At 44.7% G+C, this 19,639-nt stretch overlaps 1 protein-coding gene across 2 annotated transcripts in view; it reads right to left on the bottom strand.

The window, feature by feature from the left end:
* BICD2 (BICD cargo adaptor 2) overlaps positions 1-19,639 on the bottom strand; it is a 53,995-nt gene that overhangs the window by 24,136 nt on the left and 10,220 nt on the right. The window lies entirely within an intron of this gene.

The raw sequence follows: 19,639 nt of genomic DNA, 5'->3' as shown, positions 1-19,639 counted from the left end.
AGCAAGGGCTTTGGGCTCTAAGAGCAAAGGATCTCGCAGTGGCTCAGGGAGGAGCCCCCGTGGGCAAGTCCAACAGAACTGGTGCTGGTCTGCCCGAGTCCGTGCCCCAGGCCCTGGCCAGCCTGGACACACCATCATGTCCTGCTCATCCAGGTGTCACAGCCCCAAGTAAGCACCTTTGCTTCTCTTTCCCTCCCACCCTGCGTCATCATAGTAGCCAGGACACGACCCACATAGGTCTAGTGTGCATCCTCCCCAGGGACCCCTCCTCACTGGCCACCCCATGCAGACCTCTGAGGGGGAGACCCTGTCTCTTTACAGGGCTCCTGGCTCACAGAAGGAAAATAAAAGAGAGAGGGCTATTAAAGAGCAAGGAAAATGATGCCTTTATTTCTTGAGAGAAATACAAGCATTTTCATTAATTTATTATTTAATAGGAACTCTAGAAATCCAGTCTAAGAAAACAATTGGGAAAACATGCAAAGCTATGTATATGAGCAAAGCTATGTATATGAACAAAGCTCATACATATATGAGCAGGACTATTTGTAATATAAAAAATAAAAATGTAGAAAGCGACTTGATTCTCTATCTGAACAAAGTAGGGTAGGGTCAGGTCAGGGTAACTGTTCCCCCTCCCAAGAGTGGGCCTTGTTCATCTGCTCCCAGCCACTGACAACTTGCTCTGTGAAGATACCGGTTCCTTTTTAAATCAAGTCAGCTCAGCTCTCTCTCTGATTTCTGTTGCTGTCCTCTACTTCCTCCATCCTTGTCCCAGGGAAAGACCAAAGCACAAACCCATGTCTAGGCAGGACCTTCCGCATCCTGGGTGGCAGCCCGGACTACCACTTTGCATGCCACAACTAAAGATCCTGCATGCCACAACAAAGACTGAAGATTCTGCACGCCTCAACTAAGTCCTGGTGCAGCTAAGCAAGCAAATAACTAATTAGGGGGGCAAAAAAAGAAAAAAAGGAATAGGTTTTCAACAAATTGTGCTAGAACTGATGGAAACCCACATGCAAAAGAATGAAGTTGAATCCCTTTCTTACACCATATATAACAATTAACTCAAAATGGATGAGAGATCTAAATGGAAGACCTAAAACTACAACTCTCAAAAGAAAATGTGGGTAAATCCTCATGACCTTGTTGCCAACGGGATTGTCCTTGTGATTCCAAAAGCACAAGTAACATAAGAAAAAAACAGATAAACTTTACTTCATCAAAATCCTAAAATTTGTGTATCAAAGAATACTATCACATGAGAAGACAACCTACACAACAGTAGAAAATATTTTCAAATTTTGTATTTGATAAGTGTCTAGTATCCAGAACATATAAAGAACTCCTATAACTCAACAATAAAAAGATAAATCAAAGATTTAAAAAAATGGCCAATCAGCTCATTAAAAGACATTCACCAACAGTAGATATGGAAATGAAAGTCAAAATCACAATAAGATAGCACCTCACACCCACTAGGATGGGTATAATTAAAATTTTTTTTAAAAGGAAAATAACAAGTGCTGGTGAAGGTATGCAAAAACTGGAACCCACTGCTAGTGGGAATATAAAATGGTATTGTGGAAAACAGTCTGGTAGATCCTCAGAAAGTTAAACATAGAATCACCATATGATTCTGCAATTTCACTCCTAGGTACAGACTCAAGAAAAATGATAATATACATTCACACAAAAACTTGTACACAAATCTTCATAATAGCCAGTAAGCAGAAAAAACCCAAATGGCCACCAACTGATGAAGGGATAAATAAAACTGGTCTACACATACAATGGAGTATTATTTGGTAATAAAAAGAAATGAATTACTGAAACAGAACAACATACATGAACCTTGAAAATATTCTATGTGAAAAGAGCAAGTTGCAAAGGGCCATATATTGTATGATTCCATGTATATGAAATATCCAAAACAGGCAAATCTATAGAGAAAGCATATGAATGGTTGCCCATGGCAGGGGGTGAAGTTGGGAGGTTGGAGGGGGTGACAGTTAAAGGGGTATGTTTTGGGGCTAATGAAAATATTCTAAAATTAGTTGTGGAGACAAATGCACAACTCTGAATATACTAAAAGCCAATGAATTGTACATTTTGAGTGAAATGTATGGTAAATTGAATTATACTAATAAATTGTTATAGTTGTTTTAAGCTAAAGAATCGAAGAAGATAAAGCACACTAATACTCCTCAAAAGAAAGCTGGAATGTCTCTATTAATATCAGATAAAGTAGGCATTTTATATATCTTTTATATATTTTTCAGTGCAAAGAATATCACCAGAGACAAAGAGGATCATTTCATAATAATGAATCTAAGTCACAAAGAGAACCTTACAATTCTAAACATTTATGCACTTAATAACAGAGCTTCAAAATATATGAATAAAAAACTGATAGAACTACAAACAAAAATAAGACAAATCCAAAAGTACGGTTGGGAGAGCTCAACACCCAACTCTCATTATTCCCCTCAGTATTTCATAGGACAAGTAGACAGGACATCAGTAAGGACACAGTAGACATGAACAGCACAATTAACTAACTTGACCTAACTGGCATGTCTAGAATTTCCCGCCCAACAGCAGCAGCAGATATATTCTCTACAAGGACACATGGAACATTTACCCAGACAGACTATATTGTGGGTAAATGAAACACACCCCAAAAGGATTCAGGCCATACAAAGATTTGTTTTGACCACAGGAAATTAAATAAGAAATCAATAATGGAAAGATTCCTAGAAAATCCCCAAATGTTTGGCAACTAACCAACACATCAAAGAAGAAACCAAAAGTGAAACGAAGCATTTTTAACTACATGAAAATGAAATGAGTATGAGAATTGGTGGGACGCCATTATGGCAAGGACTTAGGAGAATATTTATAGCATTATATGACTATGTTAAAAAAAAAAAAAAAAAACTACCAATCTAATCAATAACCTCAGCTTCCATCTTAAAAACTACACCAGGTATTGGGCACAAAGCTCATGGTGCAGCTAAAAGCCCTGTGAGGCTAAGCCCTTTTAAGAGAGAAGATTGAGGCTCACAAGGCTAAGAGCTTAGGCCCCATTTACACAGCTGGTAAGAAACCCATGTTCACCCCAGCTCACCATGGCATGGTCTTCTCCAGACAACACTCCTCCAGGCCTTTGCCCAAATGGTCTCTGGGCACCCTACAGGCCAAGTCCTGCCTGCGGGCTCCCATGTTCCTCACCTCCCAGACACAAGTTCTGTACTGAACACAGACCCTATAACCCCACTGGAGCATGGTTTTAAACCCTCCTTACAGGCTGTGTGTTACTGAAGGAAGGAGCTGTTTCTTGTATTTGGCTAGTCTGGGGCCCACATGGTACCTGATGAGCGTGCAGTCACCCCCAGGGAGGACTGTCTCTCTTTTCGGCTGTGCGCCTGTGTATTCACTCACTCAGCTGCTCAACAACACTGGACAGCGTGACGGTGGTCTGGAACACACACTGCTTCCACCTGCCTGAAACCCTCACGAACGCTCATCTTCTGGTAGCGGAGCGTGACTGGCACAGCCACTTAGGGAAGCTACTATCCGCTAAGATCAAGCGCACATCTGCTCTGCGACCCTGCATTTTACAGAAGCGTTATTTACAAAAAGACTCAAGCCAGAAAGTCCCCACGTCCCGTCAACAGAAGGAAACATTATGGTAATAGTCACGTTACAAATACTACACAGAAATGAAAATGAGTAAATTACTGTTATTTAAACAACAGAGATGAATCTCATACAATATTGGGAGAGAGAAGTCAGACACAAGAGATATACTGTATGATTTCATTTATATATACAACTCAGCTGGTAAAAAGGCACTGGTGATCCCTTGGGCTGGGGGAGGACCCTTGAAAGAGGATTCTGGAGCTGATGATGTTCTGATTCTTGTTCTGGGTGCTCATTATGTGGGTGTGTTCAGCATGTGGAAGTTCACACTTATGATTTGTGCTCTATATGTTTCTCCTCAGTAAAAAGTAAAAGCAGAAACAAGACACAAGGAGCATATGAAATTCAAAGGAAAAAAGAGAAATAATAATGATCAAAGTAGAAATCAATGAAATAGAAAAAAAAATAGATAAAATAAATCAAAAGCAAGTTATTCAAAAACATTAATCAAATTGATACACTTCTAGCCAGAATAACTGAGGTAGGGGTAGGTGGAGGGAGCACCACAGGTATTAAGAAGAATAAGGGATATCATGAGTAGTTTCATGCCAATAAATATGACAGAAGAAATGGACAAATTCATTGAAAGATAAAAATTACCAAAGCCCACTCAAGAAGAAATGGATAACCTGAATAGTCCCAAATCTGCTAAGGCAAGTGAATTTGTAGTTTAAAACCACAGAGAACATTCTGGGCTTCACTGGTGAATTCTACCAAACGTTTAAGAAAGACATAAATCCAACTGTACACAGATTCATCCAGAAAACTGAAAAGCAAGGAATACTTCCCACCTAATTTTATGAGACCAGCATTAAACCAAAGACAGTACAAAAATCCACCAATATATAAAAAGGGTAGGGAATTATGATACAGAGGGGCTTATCCAAAGAATGTAATAATATTGATTGACAATCATTAGAAGAAAAAAAAATCAGTGTACTTGAGTATATTGAGACAAAAAAAAAAAAAAATCTATGTGATCATCTCAAATGATGCAGGAAAATCTGACAAAATTTGACATTCATCCCTGTAAGCACTCTCAGCAAACAAAAGGGAGCATCCTCAACCTGATGACATCTTCTAAACATCTGTCAGCTAAAATTACTTAATGATGAAAAACAATCACCTTGCTTCTGGACAACACTGCATTTTTTAAGTTCTCAGCCTACAGTGCAATGAAACAAGAAAAATCAAAGGCATCTAGCCTGGAAAGGAAGAAGTAAAACTGTCTTTACTTACACGTCACACAAGAGTCTGTATAGAAAATCCAAAGAAATCTACAAAGTCACTAGAACTAATAAGTGAGTTCAGCTAGGCTGCAAGACACAAGAGTACTATATAAAAATCAAACCTTACTTCTGTATTTGTTTAGGACTAAACAATCGGAAAATGAAAAAATTTAAACACTACTTACAATAGCATCAACTGTATTAAATGTTAATGCTTAAGTCTGACAAGATATGCAAGACCTATACATTAAAATCCACAGAATACCGCTGAGAGAAATTAAAAAATAGAGATATATCTATTCATGGGTCAAAAGACTCAATATGTTAAGATATCAATTCTCCACAAATGGATCTTTTAATTCATCATGATGACAATCAAAATTCCAGCATTTTTCTTTTTGGTGGAAATTGACCATCTCATTCGACAATTTGTATGGAAAGCTAAGGGACCTAGAACAATCAGAATCACTTTGAAAAAGAAAAACAAAGTAGGACTAACTAACTGATTTCAGTACTATAAAGCTATAGTAATTAAGAGGACATTGCTGTTGTTCAGTCGCCCAGTCGTGCCCCACTCTTTGTGACCTCATGGACTGCAGCATGCCAGACCTCCCTGTCCCTGAACATCTCCTGAAGTGTGCCCAAGTTCATGTCCATTGTATTGGTGATGCCATCCTGCCATCTCATCCTCTAATGCCCTCTTCTCCTTCTGCCCTCAATCTTTCCCAGCATCAGGAACTTTTCCAATGAGTCAGCAGTTCACATGAGATGACCAAAATACCAGGCATACTACCAGCATAAAGACAGACAAACAGAGGTACTGAACCAAATAGAGAATCCAGAAATAGACTCTCATGTATGGCCAACTGACTTGACAAAGGTACAAAGGCAATTTGGTGCAGAAGGAATAATCTTTTAATACATGGTGCTGAAATAAATGAATATCTTTATATTAAAAAAATGAACTACCACCCATACCTTACAGCATATATGAAAATTAATTTAAAATGGATCATAGGTTTAAACATTAGAAGTATAAGATTTCCAGGGGAAAACAAAGAAAATGTCTGTGACTTTTTTTTTTTTTGTCTGTGACTTTGGACATGACCTACAGAAGGAGAAACTGGTAATCTGGACTCCAAAACTATAAGTTTATGCTGTTAGACAAGGTAAGAGAATGAATGACATGATAGATTGGAAAAAAGTGTTTGCAAATCACACATCTTTTATAAAGGACTTATATACAGAATATAAGCTCAGTAAGAAAAATAATCCAATTAAAAATGGGCAACAGGAAGTTTATGCCTCTTCTTGTCTTAACATGACAGAAGAATACCATGTTCAGGGGCTGCTGATAAATGAGTGGGTCACAAATCTCATGACAAGGAGATTTCTCCTAATAGTCCTATATTCCTCTACTCGTTAAAAAATGTTACATCCCAAATACTAACCACATTTATTTAAGCCACTTGTGACAGAAGTACTTAATAAACTGTACAATAAATTCTGATGCTTAAAAATGTAACTGACTTTTCTTTAAAAAAAGTGGGCAAACAACTATACTCCAATGAAAATTAATTTTTAAAAATGGCCAGAAGAACTGAACAAATACATCACCTGAGAAGATACACGTATGAGAAAGAATCACATGAAAAGGTGCTGAACATATTAAGTGACAGTTCAGTTCAGTTCAGTCGCTCAGTCATGTCCGACTCTTTGCAACCCCATGAACGGCAGCTCGCCAGGCCTCCCTGTCCATCACCAACTCCCGGAGTTCACCCAAACTCATGTCCATTGAGTCGGTAATGCCATCCAATGATCTCATCCTCTATCGTCCCCTTCTCCTCCTGCCCTCAATCTTTCCCAGCATCAGGGTCTTTTCAAATGAGTCAGCTCTTTGCATCAGGTGGCCAAAGTATTGAAGTTTCAGCTTCAACATCAGTTCTTCCAATGAACACCCAGGATTGATCTCAAGGGAAATGCAAATGACAACTAAATGAGTTAACCACTACATATCTACTAGAACACTGAAGATTACAATGTCTGATCCTACCTCCCAAGGTTGGCATGAGTGGGAAGCAATTAGAATTCTCCTACACTGCTGATGGGGAATGTAAATGGTACAACCACTTTGGCAAAGAATCTGGCAGATTCTTAAAAAGTTAAGCAAGCATATATCTGACATAAGGCACAGCCATCCACTCTTAGGTATTTACCCAAGAGAAATGCAAGTATGTATCTTTGTATAGATACATACAGGAATCTATATATCTGTAACAACCAAAACAAAACAAAACAGCCCATGACCATCAATAGGAAAGTGGATTTTTTAAAAAATGTGGTGTAGCCGCACAATGGAATACTACTCCACAACCAAAAGGGACAGCTACTGATACATTAACTACTGATACATTAACTGATATATTAACTACTGATACATTAACATAATTACTGATACATTAACACATACACATCTCAGACCAAAAATACAGTATGTGTTGTATGATTCCATTTATGTAAAACTAGAAAATGCAAACAAATGTATATATCATTGTTGCCTGCAGAGGAGGAGGAAAGATTACAAACAGGGATGACGAAACATGCGGGGATGACGAATACCGTCATTATTTCAATTACACTGTTGACTTGAGTATGCACCCATATGAAAACTTGTCTAGAGCACAGATTCAAGAGTTGTGGCACACAGGCTTAGTTGCTCTGTGGTATGTCAGATCTTCCTGGACCGGGGACTGAACCCGTGTCTCCTGCATTAGCAGGCAAATTCTTTACCATTGAGCCACCAGGGAAAACTTGAATACTTTAAATATATTCAATTTATTGTATTTCACTTATACTTCAATAAAGCTAAGAAAACAACTTGGATGTTTTTGAAGCGGGAGACCTCACCCTTGTGCTCACTGCCCCAGCTCACAGGCCAGGAAGCTGAGGGTTGGAGAAGTGGAGACAATCTATGCCCCTGGTCACTCAGCCCACCTGTCCTTCTTCTGACCAAAGCATCCTTACTCCCACCTCGCAATATCCTGTGTGGCTTGAGTCTATTTCAAAACCTGCCCCCCCCAACCCAGGAAGTCCTCAAAGCAGCTAAATGTGCCATCTGACTGCAGTGTCCAGCTGTGGATATGCTCGTCTTTGCCTCTCTGCACACCTCCCAGGCTGGTGCTTTCTGGAGGGCCTCAGAAGCTCCTGGGCAGCTTGGGGACCCAGCTTTGGTCTCCACCCCAGGCCTGCCCACAATACTCCCTGACCACTGACCTCCTGGATCACAGGGTGCCTGTATGGGCTCTGAGGTGGCGGTGGCAGTGCCCTTGTGATGTCCCCACAGGGCTACGCCAGCTGTAAGCAGGCTAACGCTGTTTCAGCACAGGATCGCAGACCACACCCTGCCCACTGCTGTGAATCTTCCCAGGTCCAGTGAGTACAGATGTGAGGTCATGCCTGGCCTTGCTTCAAGTACATCCGCACTCACGTGGACACTTGGAAACAGAAGCAGACACAGTGGGGGAGGTTACATGTGCCAAATGAGGAGGGTGCCCAGGGCAAGCTTCAGGCCAGGAAGGGAAGTTACCGGCCTCCAGGGGCAGATTTCAAAGCCAAATCTGGTGGGAAGAGAGGTCACAGCTCAGGAAGTAGTGTGAGCACATGCCATGTAGGAAGTCCCAGGCTCTCCAGCAAGCACCAAGAGCTGCTTTCCGAGAAGGGGGCAGCTGGGAGACTCAGAGACCATGGGCACAGCCTGGGCAGGAAGACCCAAGTGGGGAGCAGAGAAGCTGGGTGGGATGGGAGTCAGGTCTGGGGGCCTCCCCAAGTGACCTGGCACACCACCTAGTTTCTGTGGAGTGCAAACAGCGGTGAGAGCTCAGAGATCAGGGCACCTGCACACTTTGGTAAATGAGACCTGGGTCACCCTGACCCTCCCGTCCTCAGGCCTGAAGTCTCACTGCAGGAGACCTCAGAGACAAGACAGGATGAGTTCCTGTCACAAAGTTCTGGCTCTGGGTCGACCCGTCTTGCTGCCCAGGGCAGCCACCCACCTCAGTATGTTGAGGCAGCATGGTTCAGGCACCCGAAGAGTAGGACATAGAGGGGATAGAACAGGTGCAGGGCCCCTGAGAGTTTTAACTAGGGGCGTGCCGGACACGAGACAACTAGGGGACCATTTATGAGGGTGGGGTCTTGCCAGGGATGAGACTCCCATGAGGACAAGCCAAACCTTTGCTTCCACTAAGGGCTGGGACGCACCAGTGGACAGGCAGCCTCCCTCCTGCCTCAGGAGGAACCAACGCCTCCAGAGCCAGCACTTCTGATTAGCGTCAACATGCTGAGATGCCCGTCAACCCCTGGCCCCATGCTATGCTATTCAGGACCAGGTCCAAGCCTCCACCAGATACTCAGGCCCCCACTACCCCGACAAGGCCAAGATTCAGAGACAGAAGCAGGACAAAGAAGCAGAGACAACAATTACAGATAATGGGCTTCCACTGACCACCTGATGAGAAGAAGAGGTCAGCACAATGTAGCCCTGTGGCCCATGTCTGGTCCAAGTCTCATTCTGCTACTGAAGTCGTCTTGGAACAGAGCTAAATGGGAAAGCTGAAGCATGCTAGCATGATGCTGGGCCTCTGCCTTGAGTCCACGGGTGTGAGGTCCACACAGCAGCCCTCATGGCCTACACTAGGGTCAGCAACTAACGCGGACTGAGTCTGGTGCCTACGGGGAGTTCACGGACTTTCCAGGCAAAAGGCTCCATCTGCTTCTCTCTAACCTGCCTGGCTAAGGGCACAGGTCCCACAACACTGCTTTCGGAAAGATCTATGGTGTTCTACTTAACTTACTGCAAGTGATAAATCCTTCCTTTCCCATTCTTTGGCCTGGCCGTGTCTTTTGGCCCAACATCCACCAAGGGTTACCAGTTTTTCAGGTAACAATCTGATGTAGCAGATGCAACACATACCAAGCCAGGAGAACCAGACTGAGCATATCCAGGATGTTAGGTGTCCTTCCAGGAAGCAGTTTTCACAATGAAGCTGGGGTTTGGGATTCTCAACTTCCTTGTTGTTGGAATTCCTGGGCTGATCCAGCCTCACCCTCCCAGAGCAGTTCCCACAGCTTCCTGAAGAGCTACCAGCCTGCAACAGGGTGGGGGCATCCCGGAAATTCCCAACTCCTATCAGCTGCCCATCCTGGCCCCTCTGCTGGGCTTCCTGCCTAATCCTTTTCCTGGGATCAGGGACTGGGGACCATCATTATGTGCCCACTACACAATGTCTTCCTGTGCCACCAGCAGCTTCACAAGGACCTTTCAAGAGCATGCTTCCTGAGTGTCTGGCCTTGGGAGGGTGCCGCTGGTACCAGGAGAGCCCACACTGTCAGGCCCTCAGGACCCAATTCTGTCCCAGATAGGACTACAAACCCTGACATACTTAGGAACCACATGAATGGGAATCACCTCCGACCCTCAGCTCATCAATGGTCTTGGTTACTGTAACCAGTGATTGTCCGCACAACATCCTCTCCATCCCCCAACCAGAATCAGGGGCCCCTAAAACACCCCTCACTTCTTTTCTGGTTCAAAGTGGTGTCCCTACCAGAACCTCACCCTGGGAAGCAGTTCCTCAGAGCGAGTACGGGCTGAGTACCCCAAGGGGCAGAGTGCCAGCCTGGGGCAGAGCTGGGCCACCAGCAGCCGGTGCTCAGGGAGGGAGGAGTCCCTCCAGCCATCACTCACATGGTCACCACCTGCTGGCACACTTGGGCCTGCTGAACCTGCCAGCCCAGGCTCAGCCCCACCTCAGCCACAGAGCACTTACTAATGAGTTGAAAGCTGTAATTGTCTGCTGATCTGAGGAAGGGAACAGCAGCCTTGGGAACTGGCCTCTCTCCCAAACCTTATTCAGGGAGCTAGGTAGAGAAGAGGAACCAGTAACTCAAGTTCAGTGCGGGCTGTTGCAGACAATATGCAACAGATAGCGACTGCTGATGGCTTCCTCTCTACCCCAAAACTAGTACATACAAACCACAGGGCTTAAGCCCTTGCTTGAGTTAAAAGAGAATCTGGCAACTCTGAGGACTAGAAAGAAGACACGATGGGGAGACCTGCGAGACGGGGCCACACGTAGGCATTACCCTATGGCCCGCTCCCTCTGTGAGGCTGTCAGCCCCAAAAAACCACATCGGCCTCACTCATCAACCTCAAAATGGGACTCAAGTCTGTGAATTGTATACAGATAACAAGCTCTAAGATATTATCATGAGATAAAGATTTTACAGCACCAACCAAAAAACATAGACTGGCTGGGCAGATGAAAACAGATGAAAAATGCATGTGCTCCAGTTAACACATCATTCTGCTTGACACCCCCAAATTGTATGTAATTATGTCATATTGTTAGGTTAATCATGCTCCCATTCTGGCTTGCAATTGTAATTATCTTTTATTTTTTATCTGGTGATTGATTGTGAAAACTGATAAACATCTTTTACTACTGTGATTATGTAACTATTACTTAACACCATTGAATCATGACTGGTCAACAGAAAAAACAGAACTCTATATTACCAAAACAATGACTTAATAGAAAAACCTGTAATCACTTTTTAAAATCCAGATGCATATCAGAATTATCTTGAAAATTTTTGAAAAATACAAATGGCCATGTATTGCTTTTTTCCTCCAGAGCTCCAGATACGTTTCTAATGAGCAGCCATGATTAAAAACAACTCGACTATATGAAGTTCTTTTATCTAGTTTGTTTCACTTTTTCTATTTCATATTCAGTGCTCCCATCTCATTTAGCTTATGTTTTCCAATTTCTCCATCTCTTTTCTTAAATGTTCTATCTCAAGCCTTTATCATGTATAGTAGAAAAACTCTTGCATACATATATATAAGTAATATGTATATGTATTTTTAAAAACTTATGAATTTTTGCCCAACTAAAAAACATGACATTTTGATTCTACTTGTCTAAGTTAGTATGAATAGAACGCTAGATTCCTAATTTTTAAAAAACAGATATACCAACAAGCAACAAAGGTTTACTGTACAGCATAGGGAACTAATAGTCGATATCTTGTAATAATCTATAATGGAAAATAATTTCAAAATAATATATGAGTATGTGTATAACTGAATCACCTTGCAGTGCATCTGAAACACTGTAAGTCAACTATACGTCAATAAAATACATGTATTAAGAAAAAAATATATATCAGTACTCACCCAAACACATGGAATATGATCTCTTAAATAATGTCTGTATCAGAGAGGGTATACAAAACAAACAACAGGAAACCAAGTAAACAAAAAGTAGAAACATTTCATATCAGAACTTGAGGATCACTGCCAAAGCATTATTGTGTTGGGGGAGGGATTATACTATAAATACATATTAATGATAAAAACAGAAACTGAACAAAGAGATGAGGCAAAAGTCTCATAAAGAGGAAGTGACATAACAAAATCCCCAAAGAAAAAAAGCCACTAAGTGTATTTTCTCAACCTGATGATGACTATATTCATATGCAAAAGCACAAGCCCCTAAATCAAGGAGCTGCAAGCCAGTCCCTTACTGCCACCACCATCACAACTTCCCCCACCCCCACCGGCTGCCCCACCCCCCAGGACCTTGCACTGGGGCAGGGCTGGAAGCCAGAAGTTCTCTGTCCACTCAGGGCACAAGACAGGATGTGGAGAGGGAAGGGCGCTCAACAGATACCCTGTAACTCCACAAATTCTTCCTTCAAAAGCCGGGGGTGCGGGAGTGTTCCAGGTCACCTGAGCTGACTATGCATGCAGAAACCTGGGTGAGATCTCAGCAAACAGAAGTCAAGAGTTCACCTGGAGAATCATTCACTTGCCCCAGGAACACAAATCCAAAGGCACTAACTTAATTCAACTTAAAAATATTGATTTGGCATCTACCTGCATAGTAAGTAAACCATACATATGTCAGAAAGTGAACTATCAACATTCCTGCCACAAACTAATGTTAAGAAAGGATTTAAGAATGTCATTTGCACTAAGATGCTTTCAACCTGCTCCTCAACATGAGTCTTAGAAAAATGGTTGTGTAACTTACTTTCTTAATGTCATAGAAAGAGCAGCTACAGTAAATCTACCTAAACAGATTTAAAATGAGAGCTAACTTAACAAAGAACAGAATGCATTAATAAAAAATGGACAAGCACTGGAGTCACTCCTTTTCAAGGCAAGATAACCTCAACTTCTTACCACACTTCAGAGACTGGAAGAAAGAGAAGACAGGATTAATTCCACATTGTCTGTAGGTGATGATTTTATCCAGGGGACTTACCTGGAGGTCCAGGGGTTAGGACATCACCTTTCAATGCAGGAGGTGCAGGTTTGATCCCTGGTCAGAGAGCTAAGATCCTAACATGCCTTGTGGTCAAAAAACACAAAACAGCAATACTGCAGCCACTTAAAGACTTTAACCTTAAATACTAATTTAACCAGAAACCCAAGACTTATTCAAAGAAAATGATAAATAAGCTAATGAAAAGGGCTGAACCCAAGCAGGAGGGTAAGGTGCCTGAGCTGTCACTTGTAGCTCACATGTTAGGGACCGCACAACTATCAAGCTAAAGGAACCTGCCCCAAATCCTCTGGGATTACGTGAGAGCAATAGTGCAGTTTATCCAGATGTTTAGCAAGCAAAGAGAGTCTCCCCTTTGCTTCCACTGAAAAAAACTTTAAGATATAATTTACATGCCATAACACTCACCCATTTAACATGTACAATTCCATTCAGTAGTTTTTAATAGATTCACAAGATTGAGCAACCATTATCATCATCTAATTCCACATTTTCATAACCCACACTTCCATTCCCCAGCTCCCTTTCTCCAGATCCTAAAAACCACCAGTGTACTTTCTATCTCTAAGGCTTTGTCTATTCAGGATATTTCATATAAAGGGAACCATACAATATGTTATCTTCTGTGACTTGCTTCTCTCACTGATCATAATGCGTCCAAGGTTCATCCATGTTATAGTGTGTACCAGCACTTCACTTCTTTTTATTGCCAAATACTATCCCATTGTATGCATAGACCGCAAGTGTTTATCCATTCATCAGCTGATGGACATTTAGGTTGTTCCCCTTTTTGGGTTGTCATGAATACTACTACTATGAACACATACATACAAGTTGTGTGGACACATATTTTCAATTCCCTGGGTATGTATGTAGGAGTGAACTAATGGTACATATATATGATAACTTTATGTTTGACACTTTGAGAAATTGCCAAATGATTTGCCAAAGCAGCATACTATTTTCCTTTCAAGTGTGGGTTTTGATTTCTCCACATCCTTGTCAATGCTTGTTATCACTGGTCTTTCTATTTTAGCCATCATAGTACGTATAAGGTCTCCTACTATTTAAAATAATTTAGTATTAGCAACAATAGCTACCACTCTTAAAATTCTCCTTAAATCGATTATTTCACTTATTGCCTAGCTTAAAGTTCTCAGGAGAATTCTGGTTCCCAGCTGATAAAGGAAGAAACTGAGTCCAAGAGGCCAAAGCCACATCAAGGCCTCATCTACCCTGGGTAGAGGCACAGCTGTAACTCTGGGCCATCCCTACCCTCTCACGCCAGCTCCTTCTTTCACACCAGTGGTAGGCCTATTGCTGGAGGGCAGGACGACCCACATCCAAACTACATCACGAACTCTGACACATCAGAAAGAAAAAACTAGACACCCCACAGAAAAACTGGTAAAGATCCTGAACAGGCTCCTCACAAAGAGGGTCAACACAGGAGAGGTCCACTGGTAAGAGAAAGCTAGCACCAGGCTGGCAACTAGGACACATGGACCAGAAAGCCTGGAATTTAACGTGGACAACACCAGTGCCCACCCCGGGTGCTGCCTACATGCATGCGCGGAGGCTCAGAATCTAACAGCCCAAACCCGGGGAAGCAAGCATGGTGTGTCCACATGCAACCCTACCGGCAATGAGGGCTATCATCTGCAAATTCATGTCTCTAGATACAAAATTCAGAGTGAACACACAAAACCCAAAGTCTGTGCGACTGCCTATTGTAAGTTGAAAATGGGCATGATCAATTTATGGGGCAGAGTCTGAACAATTACCTCTGGACAAGCATCACAGAACAATCCCTGGGATGCAGACAACATGCTCCTTGCTCCATCTGTAGAGCTGCATGGGGACATCAAGCTGTATAAATATGATCTGTGTAGCTTCTGTACTTTAATAAAACTAATTTTAATTTTAAAAGAGTACTGTATGACCATTATCAAAACTATGATAAACAGAATTTACTGGGTTGGCCAAAAGCTTTAGTCAGTTCCTTAACATCTTATGGAAAAACCCAAATGAATCTTTTGGCCAACCCAACAGAATCAGATCATTGAAAAGGAAGCAGTATCTGAAATGTTATCTAAATGTACAATGCTAGAGGTGAGATGCTCAGCACCTTAGCTACCACCACTCTTGGTGATGAGAAATCACCGGAAGCAGGGTGCAGATGTGCCCAGGGATCGTGTGTACATGACTTAGAAGTCTGTGTGTTACTGCATGTGATTACAGCTGTAAGATTGACAGCTGGTGCTCAGTTGCTCAGCTGTGTCCGACTCTTTGTGACCCCTGGACTGTAGTCTGCCAGGCTCCTCTGTCCATGGATCTTCCAGACAAGAATACTGCAATGGGTTTCCATTTCCTCCTCCAGGGGATCTTCCTGACCCAGGGATTGGACCCACAGTACCTGCACTGGCAGGCAGATTCCTTATCAACTGTGCCACCTGGGAAGCCCCATAACCCAAACCAAATGTACCCCAGATCTGAATATAACCCAGGGAGATCAATTACTCTTTCCGAATGAAACAGAAGTTATCAGAGACACAATGAGAGATCAACTTTCCATAACTGCACTTCAGCAAAAACCTGATATAAGAATGTAAGGTCTAGCCAGAAAATGGAACCAAAAAACTGGACTGCAGGCTCACTCTGGGCCATATGCTTCCTATCACCCCACAGAGGCACACAGCCTTGTTGGTAACTGGAGAGAAACAAGTTACAACAGCTACAAAGTACAGGTTGGACCAGGGATGGGTTAGGGAGAGAGGGGAATAAAAAGGGCTACAGATGGCAATCAATGAGGATGCAGCCAGGACAGATGTCCTGGGAAAAGATGCTGCGGCTCACATAGCACTCAGAAACAGAGTGGCTCCAAGGCCCATTTTCTCGGGCCCTGCTTTCCAGCTCTGATGGGGGCCCAGGGAAGAGAGAAAACAGTTGGGAGAGGCCCAGGCGGGCTGGAAATAACGTGAGGCCTATGCACTTCACAGTCTGCACCAACATGAGCTCATGAGCTTCTCTCACAGGAGGGATCTTCTTTCCCAGGTGAGAAACTGAACTCTGGGAAAAAGCAACTCCACATGACATCCCAGGTGGAACCGCCACAGAAGGCAGGAAGAAGTGTAACAGGTTGGAAGGCAGAACCGGCATGGGACCCACAACTCTGCTGTTCCGTTGCCCACACCTAAGAATCACACCAGGAGCCAGAACTGTCCCTTCCCAGGTGCAGGCCCACCTGCCAGTCATTCCTGTGGTCTCAGGCCTAGAATCTGAAATGTTCCGGCTTACTGGGGCAGTGCTTATTAATTTCCAGATCTGGCTGAGACTGGTTATGCTGGTTCCTGCTCCTACTTCACACGACTTACGGAGATTATCTCCCTCCTGGCAGAGCCCAGCCACCCTCAAGCATTAGGGTGAAGTGCAGAAGGGGCAGAGGCTGCAGAGGAGCTGGCCTTTTAGCCAGGGAACCAGGGTGGCTATCTGTGCGTACCTGTCCCGGACAAAGGGAGATGAGTTCTGTTCATGGGTACCACCGAGGAACCTGAGAAGGCAGGCCCACATAGAGCCTTGAACAGGTGTCTCTGGCATCCTCCGAGGGGAGGTGACCCAGGCACTGCTGCTCACAGAGAACAGCAAGCACCAACACTCACAGCTCTGATGCCTCCTCTGGCTCACAGCAGCCAGACAAAAAGGCCACCTGGGTGTAGCCCATCAACATGTAAGTCTAAAACAGAACGTGCTGCAGCAGGCCAGCAGAGCTGCACTGGATGACGTGAGCTGGAAGGTATGTGAGGATGACCCTCAGGCAGGGCAGCCACAGGAGTGCAAACAGTGTCTTGTAATAAGTAAATTATGCCTCAATCTTAAAATGAGAGCTAATTATAGACAGAATCATCGGGACAGCAGTCAGATTTGTTGCTCCAGAAACATCTGTCAGAGGTGGACCTGAACAATACCTTCTGCCACTAGAAGAGAAGAGAAGCTTCACCTCCCAGTGAATCAGCCAAATTCCAACAGCTGGGTAAGACCTAACTGGCCAGGAGGAGCAACTTCCAGGAAAAGAAACCACGGGTGGAGGGGACACACACCCAAGCTCCCACTCAAGGACAGAACCCTCTGGAAGGCTGGACAGAGCCCTGTGACATCTCTGCTGGGTCCTCATCAAGCCATATTTCAGACTGGGGTGTCACCAGCCGTCAAGGGAGCCTGGATTGAGGCAGGGCATGAACTCAGGTCAATCAGTCCCGGGAATAGTAGGGAACAGGTAGGAAAATAAAGTGCTGGGGCTACCCTGGGACTTGCCACCTTCCCCACAGAAAACCACCCTAGGGCTGGTGCTCTGTCATTTCAGCTCACAGATGCAGAAAGCTGGGCTGGGGGAAGGCAGGGTTCAAACCCCTTGGATACATTAGTGCAGGCCAGGGTGGTGGGGGTGAGGTGGCTTCTCACACAGGGCAAGTGGGTGTGGCAAGTGGGAATGCAAGCAGGGGTGCACACAGGGCACCCCATGCCTGGCAACTGAGTCTCTGCCTCCTCAATGGGGTACAGGCCTAGAGTCGGCAAGCCCAAGCCCGGCAAATGACTGGTGCTCAGTAAATATACGTGGAATGACTGGAGAATAGGGAGGGTGTGGGGGCACTGCAGAGGGTGACAAGCCCACATCAGCAACGGGTGGACAGGGACAGCAGTCCAGTGAATGGACAAGGAGCGGGGATGCTGGGTGAGGACTGGTGCTTGCGGGAGCTGGGGAACGGGCCTTGCAGGCATCTCCTCTCTACCGCCCCTCCCCAGCCAGCAGGAGATACACCCCCAGTGACTTGGCAGCGGGAATCGCTGAGGCTCACCCCTCTCCCTGGGTCTGCCTGTGGCTTATGCACACTTTCCAGGGCCAGCCCAGGGCAGCTGCTGGCCCACCACCTAGCCATGGGAAGCAAAGAGGCAGGCTTTCCCGCCAGCACATGAACACAGCCAAGGGCTTTCCTGGGCCCTGACTGTGTACCAAGGTAGAGAGATGCAATTAAATTCTGCAACCACAAAAGTGCAGAATGACAGTCCACCCACGTGACCAGGGAAAGTTCAGATCCCTAACATAAGCTGCAGTGACACGATGGGTTTCTTAAACTCATCTTCCCACTGGGGTCCTTCCAGAAGTATGAAAACTTCTGATGCCATGTCCCACCCTGAAACTGTTTTGATCCTTCTGGGTGTGGCCAATGCTTTGGAATTTCTGAATGTTCCCAGGTGACCCTGGCATGCAGGAAATTCAATACACCACACTGGCTCCACATGGGCCTCCACTGGAACCAAGTCAGCTGAGACACCAGAAACAGACCCATTCCCCACACAGACCCTCACAGATCTGCAAACCTGCACAAAAGGACCCCATGTGCGCTCCATGAGAGACCTCAGCTCACCTCCCTCAGCGAGCTTTTCCTATCCGCTCTTACCTTCCACTCCAAGAAGGACCTATCCCAGACCCACTCCCTCTTCCCTAGCTCACAGGTTTCCAGAACAGACAGGTGGTGGCAGGCATGGCCCCAGGCCCCTAAGCATTTTGGGAGGCAGCCTGGGAAGGCCTGGCTACCACCCAAAAGAGACAGAGATGGGTGTGAATCTCATCTGATCTTCACAAAGCCATGCAAAGCATAAACTTAACACTCCCATCTCACAGGTGAGCAAACCATGGTTATGCTAAGTCAGATGATTCCCCCGAGTGGCACCACAGGGCTTCTCACTCCAAAAACCACTTTACTTCTTTGCAGCAAAGTAGTTCCCAGAACTGGGGTGTCCTGGGAAAAGCAAGATGTGCTGGAGAAGGGGTGGTGTGAGGGTGGAGCTGGGTTCCAAATTGGCCCAACAGCCTCATCTGGCAGGAAGGCAGGGAGGCACCTGGGAAGGCTGCACAAATCCCCCTGCAGGAGAGAGTGGGGGCCTCCTGGACATGGGGGCTCCACCTGGGAACTGCAGTGGAACAGACGCTGCAAGCACACCTGCATACACCCTGTCCGGCAGACAATTCTCATCCATCAGATCAGCACGCCATGGCCCACCCTTGTCCTAGATCCCCTCCAAAGGCCTCGGAGGGGCACATGTGTGACAGCTGTTCTCCACTGGCCTGCCCTTCCCACTGTGTGGCTTCCGGTCTCAGTTTCTCATCAGAGCATCTGCACACTGGCTGTAGGGATCAGAAGAACTGGACTCAAGGATCGGTGCCCACATAGGGAACACCCTCACTCCCCACGTCCGTCCCCCCGGCCCACATCCATCCCATCACCAACCACAAACCCCAGCTGCCCTGGGCAGTGTCCAAACACTAAGCTGCTTTTAGAAAACTGAGAA

Source organism: Cervus elaphus, chromosome 16, assembly GCF_910594005.1.
Source record: "Cervus elaphus chromosome 16, mCerEla1.1, whole genome shotgun sequence".
NCBI lineage: Eukaryota > Metazoa > Chordata > Mammalia > Artiodactyla > Cervidae > Cervus > Cervus elaphus.
This window is presented reverse-complemented; position numbering and strand designations above follow the sequence as displayed.